General features: G+C 37.2%; 1 pseudogene; it reads left to right on the forward strand.

Moving 5' to 3' along the window:
- Window positions 1–224: 224 nt before the first annotated feature.
- Window positions 225–5,545, forward strand: LOC116078647 (annotated as a pseudogene).
- The last annotated feature ends 4,410 nt before the right edge of the window (window positions 5,546–9,955 follow it).

Raw genomic sequence — 9,955 nt, forward strand, 5'->3', positions numbered from 1 at the left:
GGAAAGTTTTAGAAGTGAGGCTGGAGTGAAGGTTCAGCTGTTAGGAGTATTGACTGCTCTTCAAAACAACATGGGTTTGATTCTCAGTATCCACATGTTGGCTCACAACCAGCTGAGTCTGATGCTTTCTCTTTGTCTCCATGTACATAAACATACATGAAGGCAAAACATCCATAGATAACAATAAATATGTATAGGATTATAATACATAAACCTTAGTAAGCATGATGAGAAAGGCAGTAGAGATACTGCAAGAACCAGAGGACCAGGGCGCCTGCTGTAATATCATGTTTTCAAAACAAAGCAGGGATGCTATACCCATGAAATCTCAGCAATATGGTTGCCTAAACAAGGTCTACATAATAACAACTAACGTGCCAATGTAGATGAGGGAAATCCCACAATATCTTGGGTTAATTTAAACCCATCAAGTGAAAGATTTGCATAATTAAAAACTTTATGACATTAAAGAAAAAAATTAAAGAAGGCACCAGAAGATGGAAAGATTTCCTGTGTTTATGGATCAGTAGAATTAATATTGTAAGAATGGCCATCATATTAAAAGCAATCTACCGATTCAATGTAACCCTGATCATAATTCCAACACAATTCTTCACAGAAATTAAAAAACAATCTTCAATTTCATATGGAAACACAAAAATCTCATGATAGCTAAAACAATTCTGAATAATAAAAGTTGTTGGAGAAACCACCATTATGATTTCAAGCTGAACTACAAAACTGTATATATTGTATCTGTAGTAATTTAGAGCATTGTATCATTATAAAAACAGGCACAGTGATCAAGGAATTGACTTGATAACCCAGACACAATGTCACACAGCTATGACACAGCCAAAAATACACACTGAAGAAAATATAGTATCTTCAACAAATAGTTCTGGTCAGACTGAAGGTTATATTCAGAAGAATAAAAACTGACCCATATTTATAACCCTGTTCAAAATCAACTCCAGTTGGACCAAGGACCTTAATATAAGACCAGACACCCTGAATATAATAGACTTTCTTAAGTGGGAAATAGGCTTGAATTCATTGGCACAGAAAAGGACTATCTGAAGAAGCACTGATAGGCACGAAGATCCTCTATTACTGATGGGACCTAATGAAACTAAAAAACTGTCCAGCCAAGGACAGGATATTATGTCTCTAGAATTTCTGCTCTTTTCTGAATGAAAACACCAGAGGAGTGGATAAGGGTCAGAGACAGGTACTGAGAAGTGTGGAGAGAGGGAAAACTGAAGTTGGAATGTACTGTATGAGAGAAGAATATTTTAAAAAGATAAAACATGAATGGCTGACAAACCCTGAAAAATGTTCAAAATTTTTTGCCTCAGGGAGATTCAAATTGAAGCTACTTTTAGATTTCGCCTTACTCCTCTAAGCTTTAGAAAGACCCTGAAATTGATCAGTTAACATGAGGCTTACAATGTGCACCAAATGCCTTCCTGTTAATATTAGGAAAATGATAAGTATGTTTACTGTATTGATTACTTTATACACCGCTGGGGAAGAATGCCTTACAAAAGCAACTTAATGAAAAAAAGTCTCCTTTTGACTCACAGTTTGAGGGTACAGACCATCATGACACCACTGTGGCAGGAACCTGAAGCACCTGGTCCACTGCTGTGGCAATCCAGAAGCAAGCACAGATGAATGCCAGGTTTCAGGTTGCTCTCTCCTTTTTATTCAGTCAGACAATGAGGGTAGGTCTTCACACTCCAGTTTAGCTAATCTAGAAAGTTCCTCACAGACTATTTTAGAGGCTAATCTGATTCTGAGAATCTCTCAAAGGCTTTCACAAAGACTTTTCTCCTCCATGATTCTAGATCCTGTAAAGTTGACAATCAGTATTAGCCATCACACACACTCGTTTTGCTTTCCTTCAAAATCACGTAATAAATCACAAATACTTTAACATAAAACTACAAGTTCTATCAAGTGGAAGTAAAACTCTTCCAATTATTCATAGATGATGTGATTTTCTGTGTAGATGATCTAAAGCAATCTAGACATAAAAGTGGTCAGTTAATAACTCCTGAGAAAACATCAATAAACAAACACTGACATTGTATTTTTACAGCATCACCATTAAAAGCAGAAGCAGAGGAAAAGAAAAACACCATGTATTGTATTTTAAAATAGAAGCATCTTTGTGTAATCTTACAAAATATGTCTAGGATACAATTGCTAAAACTACCAAAGATATGTGGAATAATCAATAGAATACATATAATGAATAGAGTGTTTCGTTCAATAATCAAAAGATACAGTGTGGCAAAGATGCAAATTCTCTAAAAATTACTCTGTGCACTTTTTATAATGCTAATCAATGTGCAAGAGTTTTCATTGAGATGTAAAAAGAATGAGTGGAATTTAAATGGGAAGGAAAACAACTGTAATAGTTGAAGATACTTTTAAAGAAGGTGACATAACTCACTGTATTTAAGACTTACCATAGAGCAAACGAAAACAAAAGCAAGCAGTATTAAATAGTAATGGATGCACAAACTGACAGAACAAAAAGTTCCAGAAATAGAACCATACCAAATGGTCACCTGATTTCTTTTCTAATAAAACTGAAAAAGCATCCAATGGAGAAGGGACTATCTTCTTAACAAGTGAGGTTGATAAATATCAGGGTGCTGTAATCAACATAGCTTAACCATAGTCTGGAAATAAGGTTATGTCTATCTGAATTAGTTTAGCTAATACTTTACTTAGAACATTATTTATATATTAAAACTGGATTGATCTGGAGCTGGGCAGGTGGCAGTTAGAAGTACTTTCTGCTCTTGCAGAGGTCATGGGTTCAGTTCCCAGCATCTGCAGGGAGACTTTCAACCACCCGTAACTCCAGTTCCAGGACACCTGACACTCTTCTGGCCTCTGTGGGCACCAGTAACACACTTGGTGTACATACATACTTTCAGGCAAACATTCATGAACACAATATAAAAATAAACATGTGTAAAAAACCAAATTGGTCTATATGTTTTTGTTTCTAATATCTTTGATTTATTTCTCACTGAGCTTATGAAAACTCAAATCAGTATATTAAGTAACTTTCTTTGTCTGCTCTCTACATTAGAGTAGGATAGCTATACTTGTTTAATGAAATTGGATAGAGTTAATCTGTTAGTTTGGTTGGGATTGGTCATTAGGACAAGAAATGTTTAATTACTGAACATATTAGATTGGTCTTGTATTTTATTGTAAAAAGAAATAAGATTCTGATGCATGAGACACCACGAATAAACTTTGAATGCACCAAATTGTATAAAATAAGCTGCTCACCAAGCAACAAACACTGTTTGACTCCACGTATAAGAAAGAAGTGCTTAGAGTTGTGGAATTCATAGAGCCACAGACTGACATTGTACTCTGCAGAGGAGATGGGAAGGAAATAATTGGAATCTAGTGTACTCAATTTGAAAGATGAAAATCTTCTAAAGCTCTATAGTGGCACAATAATATGACTATACTTAATATGATCATGCCATATACTGAAAATATTTGTTGATAAATTTTGTTATATGTGGTTTATCACAACAGAAATGAAAAATTTAAGCAGTTCATAAATATCAAAATTAATCTGCCAAGAATACAAAAAATGTTTAGCACAATTATCATTGTTAAAAGTTACAAACTATATCATTGTTAAAAGTTATAAACTATTGTTTAAGAAAATGAAATCCTACCCAAATGTGAATGAATGCAGAAACCAGGCACTTTCATGAGTGTGATGACCTCACACTGAAACTCCACACTAATTCTAATTCCTCTTCTATAATAAGATCCCAGCAGAGAGTTTCAATAGACATTTTAAAAACCCTGGCATTCTCATAGAGAAACAAAGAGCCAAAATAGTAAACAAAACTGTGGTAGAAATGTTTGGAGAGTTGGGCCACAAAATTGGACAGTAATGTGTAGGTCTACAATAATGGAGTCTTGTTAACATAGGGATGGATGGGAGATTACAGAACAGTCCAAAAAAGAGAACCAGTTATACCTATATAAAATTTGGAATATGATAACAAATCAATCATTGGAGAAGGCTGCACATCTAATAAATAATAATAAATAATAAATTAACCTGAAAATAAAAAAAAAATTCATAAGTTGAGTCAAGTTAAGTATGAGAAGCATGAAGAACACAGAAAATATTCTTTTGATCTTATTTTGAGATGCATTTTAATAAGAAACAAGACAAAGGTTGATATTATGTTCATGGACATTCATGAGCACATTCATACTACTTATGTATAAACAGAACATCAAGTTAAATTCTAGGTTATATTTACAATGCACATGATCAACAGGTGATTATTTTGAGGAATATAAAGAGATTTTGTATAAGCTACTTTTCTGTTGCTGTAATAAAATACCACAATCAAAAAAACTTACAGAAGAAGGGATTTATTTGAGCTTGCGTTTCTGGAAGGATAAAAATATATCAATGTCAGGAAGCATGGCACCAAGCAACAGGAAGTTTGTAAAACCTGTTAAAAAAAAGACAACTACATACTTACAACATATAATGCCACACAATATGCATTATTATACCAAAAGAGTGGAATGGGGGAATAGTGCTGAACTGCTAGCCTAAAGGAAGACCAAAATATCTTTCTTCCCATCTTGGTCATGAGTGGTCTATCATGTAGTCAAGTATAACTGTGAAGGAGACCTCCTGTTCACTATGACCAAAGACCCTATCATCAATGTGTGGTGCTCTGTGAATGGAGAAAGGCTGGGAACCTACATGGTTCTTATTGAAACTCTGTGGTGTGTGGATACTGACTTGAATAACAAGCATGTCCTACAGCCCAACTGACAATAGCTGTCATCTCTGAGATTATGAAACAGAGAAACAGCTGGCTCTACTCAAGATCAACCAGATGTCTGGAGCTTTGGTTTTGACTTTGTGGGCAACATCATCATGTTTTTCCATGATAAGCAGATGGGATACCGGAGTTTTGTGAGCTTCTTTGATCTAGGAGATCCAAGCCAGATGGACAGCAATACAAAGATACCCTGCAGTGATCCCAAGATCACCAGAGCTGTTTGTGAACTCCTGAGGAAGTAATTCATCTGTCACAGGCCATGAGAGTGGAGAGCTCAAGCAGTATAGTGAGTGCCAAGCCTGGAGAGGTGTTGGTGAATGTTAAGGAGTACTTCTGGTAGATCATCTAGCTGTCTAGAGACATGACCGTGTTTGCCACAGCATCCAAGGACAACACAGCTTAGCTCTGACTCTTTGAGTTTTGAACATCAGAAGACTTAACTCAGCTGCCTTCTCTCCCAACTCTGACCAACCCATGCGAGGAGGTGGCCAGGAAGTCATAGATTTAACCACAACTTCCACTTGTCTTTTGACGAAGAGTTTGGAAGAAGCAAGGGCCACTCTGGACCCATCAATGACATGGTCTTCCATCCTTATGCAAGATCTACAGGAGCAGTGTCAGAGAGGGTTACATCTGCATCCACTACTTCGATCCACAGTGAATTTGAGTTTGAGGCCTAAGAAGCTGGATCCCCATCCACCATATGATGTCACTTACATGTGCAAAGTCAAACTTATAGAAGTAGGAGACAGAAATGTGCTTATGAAGGAGGGGTTGGGGGCATCAGGGATGATATTTTTATTAGTATTTTATTTTTATTTTGTGCACATTGGTGTTTTGCTTCATGTATGGCTGTGTGAAGTTATTGAGTCCCATAGAACTGGAGTTACAGACAGTTGTGGGTGCCGGGAATTGAACTCAGGTCTTTAGGAATAGCAGCCAGTACTCTTAACCTCTGAGCCATCACTCCAGTCCCAAGATGTGATACTGATCGAAGTTCTAGCATATATTTGTATACAAACATGTTTAATTATTAATGTTAACCTCTTTTGTTATTGTTTTGACACAGGGGTTCACAACAGAAGAAATTTGTTCTAGTTTTTCTTGACACAGAATGGTAATTAAAGCAAACCACTCCGTTTTCTCCAAAGTACGGGATTTTCTGAGGTTTGGGATGAGGGCAACAGCCTTGAATAGGCCCAAGTCCCAGGAAAGTAATGATTCTTACAATAAAAATTTGACCTATGGATTTAATACCTGCCAGGTTTTAAACCTGTAAAAACTATAGAAATATTGTCTCAATGAGCCCAAAGATGACCTAAAAACTATATTTATTAGGTTAGCAGGTTGCAAACACAATTTTCTCACCGACAATTTAGAAACGGTACTGAAAATGGGGAGACAGAAGGTCATGTACATGTTACACACCTCGAAAAATGTTGAAATGTCATATTCAACACACCGGGAAGACAAAAATGAAAGCAAAAACTCTCAGCAATTTTGTTTTTGCTAGAGTAACTGCACTGACTTCCCTGTTGTTACTACATGTGTATAGGTGTTTTTAAAACTGACAAAACACCAGGCATAGTGAAGGCCTGTGTAATTTTAGACCACTCCTGAGATTCAAGCAGAAGCAAGGCCTCTGCCCTGGTACCATCCCTTGGAGCTTCTCCTGTTTTGAAAGGCCTGTCTTAAAATACCGTAGCTCCCTCTAGTGGTTGGAAGTCTCTGTGAGACAGTGCTGCAGGGATCCGCAGGGCTTCTCTATCCAGCCATGCATGTGGACCAGAAGCCTCGAGAAGCTCTGAAATTCCTAACCATCCCTCAGCAGCATGACATTCATTTCACAAGATTAATTTTTATCGCAATAAAATGTTTGAAACATTTTAAAATATTTTTATATTTGCTTTATTATTTTGTTGCATGAGTATTTTCCTTACATGTATGTGCACCACATGCATGCCTGGCTCCAGAGAAAGTTGTGAGCCTCCATGTGGGTGCTGGGAATCCAACCTGGATCCTCTGCAAGAACAAGTGCTCTTAACCACTGAGCCAACTTTCCAGCCCTAAAGTAGTTTTTATTGCATTAATTACATTCACCTTGTGCAACCAGTTACCATTCATTTCAGAAACTTCTCTTTAAAAAAATATATTTAAACTTTACTGCTTAAAAAGACATTTTCACACACCAAAATTAACCAGACCTAAACAATGCAACTCAACAAACTTCTATATGGATAGATTGGTCATCCAGAATGGAAATTGTGGAGCTTCACATTGAATTTAGACTTCCACTATCCGATATATTTTTATGCATTTATCCACAATTCAAATGAAAAATCTATGGCTGTTAGAACTAGAAAAAACAATCAATTAGATTTATTATATCCTCTTCCATAACTAGTGTTCATCACAATTTTTTCAACCCAAACTGAAACTCTGTTTTCATGAAAACACTAATTTTCCAGCCCACTCCACCACAGGTAACCACCATTTTACTTCCTGTCCCCATTGAGTTCTTCATTCTAGATATTTAATATGGGTGGACTTTTATACAACAGTGTTACTAGCATGTAGAGTCACTTCCCAAAACAAAACAAAGAATTCTAAATTATTTTTTAAAGATTTATTTATAATTATATCTAAGTACTCTGTAGCTGTCTTCAGATGCACAAGAAGAGGGTGTCAGATCTCATTACAGGTGGTTGTGAGCCACCATGTGGTTGCTGGGATTTGAACTCAGGACCTTCAAAAGAGCAGCCAATGCTCTTAACTGCTTGCCATCTCTCCAGCCCTCTAAATTATTTTGTATGCTGGTTAGTTTAGTCAACTTGACGGAAACCAGAATCATGGGGAAGAGGAACTCTCAGCTGTCTCCCTCAGACTGGTGTGTTGTTGCCTGAGCCCTGGACAGCTAGCTCTCCACGAGACCCTATCTGCCCTCGGAGGTTGAGGGTGAGTTGGCACAGAGTCAACAACACAGACTCACATAGCAGGTGAGAAATGCTGCAGCAAGCTCATCTGAGCACTGCTACAAGCTCCTATAATACCCTCCACCCACACCCTCATTGGTCTCAAGAAAGCATCTCTTCTGAACAGCAGTTCCTGATTGGCTGGCATTCTTTGCACTAGCAATCCTTGGTCTCTCAGGGAGTCCTCAAGGAGGAGGTCTTCCTGCAGGAGATGCTTTTGCGGCTACACTCCCCCAGCATTTACATAGAGGCGGCCCTATAGTTCCTGCTACAAATGTGGGACATTTTATTGGTTGCTGTTTGTTACGGGAAGGTCCGGTCCATAATGCATCCGTTTGGAAGATGGTCCTAGCTGTTAAAGGAGTAAATAGCTTTCTTTTTTGTGGTCTTTCTTTCAGCTCCTGCCTTGATTCCCCCTAGACATAGACTATGATGTGGAAGTGTAAGCCAAATAATGTTTTCCTCCCCAAGCTTTTTTTGGTCATGGTATTTTATCACCGTGGCAGGATGGAAGCTATGACACTGTGTGATTGGGTAGTTCCACTTCTGACTCTTTAACCTAAGATCATAGTGTGTTCTGGTTTTGTTGTTTGTTTGTTTGTTGTTTTTGTAATGCCTACAGGGACACACCTACTCCAACAAGACCACACCTCCTAATGCTGCCGCTCCCTGGCCCAAGCATATAGAAACCATCATTCTTTGCATCTCTAGTTTATTCACGTCTTCTCTATTTATTATTTCTGCTGCCTACTGAATGTAGCTTAGCTTCTGTTCATCTAGAACAACCATCAGTGGGTTATTTGTCTGAGATATCTCTGACTTTTCATTGTAAGCATTTATTGCTATAAACATTCTTCTATAAGACAAAACATTCTTAGCTGTATCCCAGAGGTTCTAGTAAGCTGTATTTTTTATTTAATTCTAAGAATTTAAAATTTTTCTTCTTGACTTTTTCTACAATTACGTATTGTCTGATCTTTAATTATTTACAGTTTTTACTGTGTTTTCTAATTTTATTCTACTGTGATCTGATAAAATAATAAGGAACTATTTTAATTCTTTTGTATTTGTTTAGGCTTGCTTTGTGATCTCTAACGGCATCTATCTTTATTTTATTTGCTTGCTTATCTTTTTATTCGTTTGTTTGTATGGGTGTTTTGCTTGTCTGTATGTCTGTGTACCACATATCTACATGGTTAGGGTTAGGATTGGTGTTAGGGTTGGGTTAGAGTTAGGGTTAGGTTAGGATACAGTACCCATGAAGACCAGAAGAGGGCATCAGGTACTCTGCGGCACAGAGGTTGTAAGATGACATATGGACACTGGGAATTGACTTTGGGTTCTTTGAAAGAGCAGACAGTGAGTGCTCTTATCTGCTGAGCCATCTCTCTATCTTCTATTGGGATCTATTTTAGAGGCTATTCTTTGACCACTGAGAAAAATGTGAATTCTGCATCTGTTGGACAGAGTGTCCTGTAAATATAACAGTCCAGTAGGTTCAAGTCATAGTTTAACTCTGAAGTTTCCTTGTTGATTTTCAGTTAGAAGACCTATCTAGAGGGGAGGGTAGGTCCAATCTGGTCTGTCAGTTCTTTAACATTTGTTTTATAAATCTTGCTGCTCTGACAGTCAGTGTATAGATATTTCCAACCGTTATATCCTCCAGACAAATCTTCTCTTTATTAATACCAGTGCTCATCTTTATGCTTATGAGTAGTTTTTATTTTAAGTCTATGTTAATATATATAAGCACAGCTATTTGAGCTGGCTGTACCATCGCATTTAATCAGCATGTTGATTACCACCCTTTCACTCAGCATGTTGTTGCCACTGAGCTCCATTTCTTAGAGATAAGAAAACTCTCTGACCATAGATTTCACTTCTCTGTCTTCTTTATGTCTTAAATGGCTTTTCCTACTTTATTCATAGGCTTATTTGAGTACTTTATGGAATCATGGTTTCTCTTATAAAGATTCTGAAATGCTTTGCTGACATTTCAGCTACCTCTTTCTCTTTGGTTTCTGCTACTGAAGATTGTGAGCTCCTGGGTGTGTTATAATGGCTTTTTCTCTCATATCTTTTGTATCTGTTGTGTTTAGTTTTCTGTTGGGATGAATT

This window comes from Mastomys coucha, unplaced genomic scaffold (genome assembly GCF_008632895.1).
Source record: "Mastomys coucha isolate ucsf_1 unplaced genomic scaffold, UCSF_Mcou_1 pScaffold5, whole genome shotgun sequence".
Classification (NCBI taxonomy): domain Eukaryota; kingdom Metazoa; phylum Chordata; class Mammalia; order Rodentia; family Muridae; genus Mastomys; species Mastomys coucha.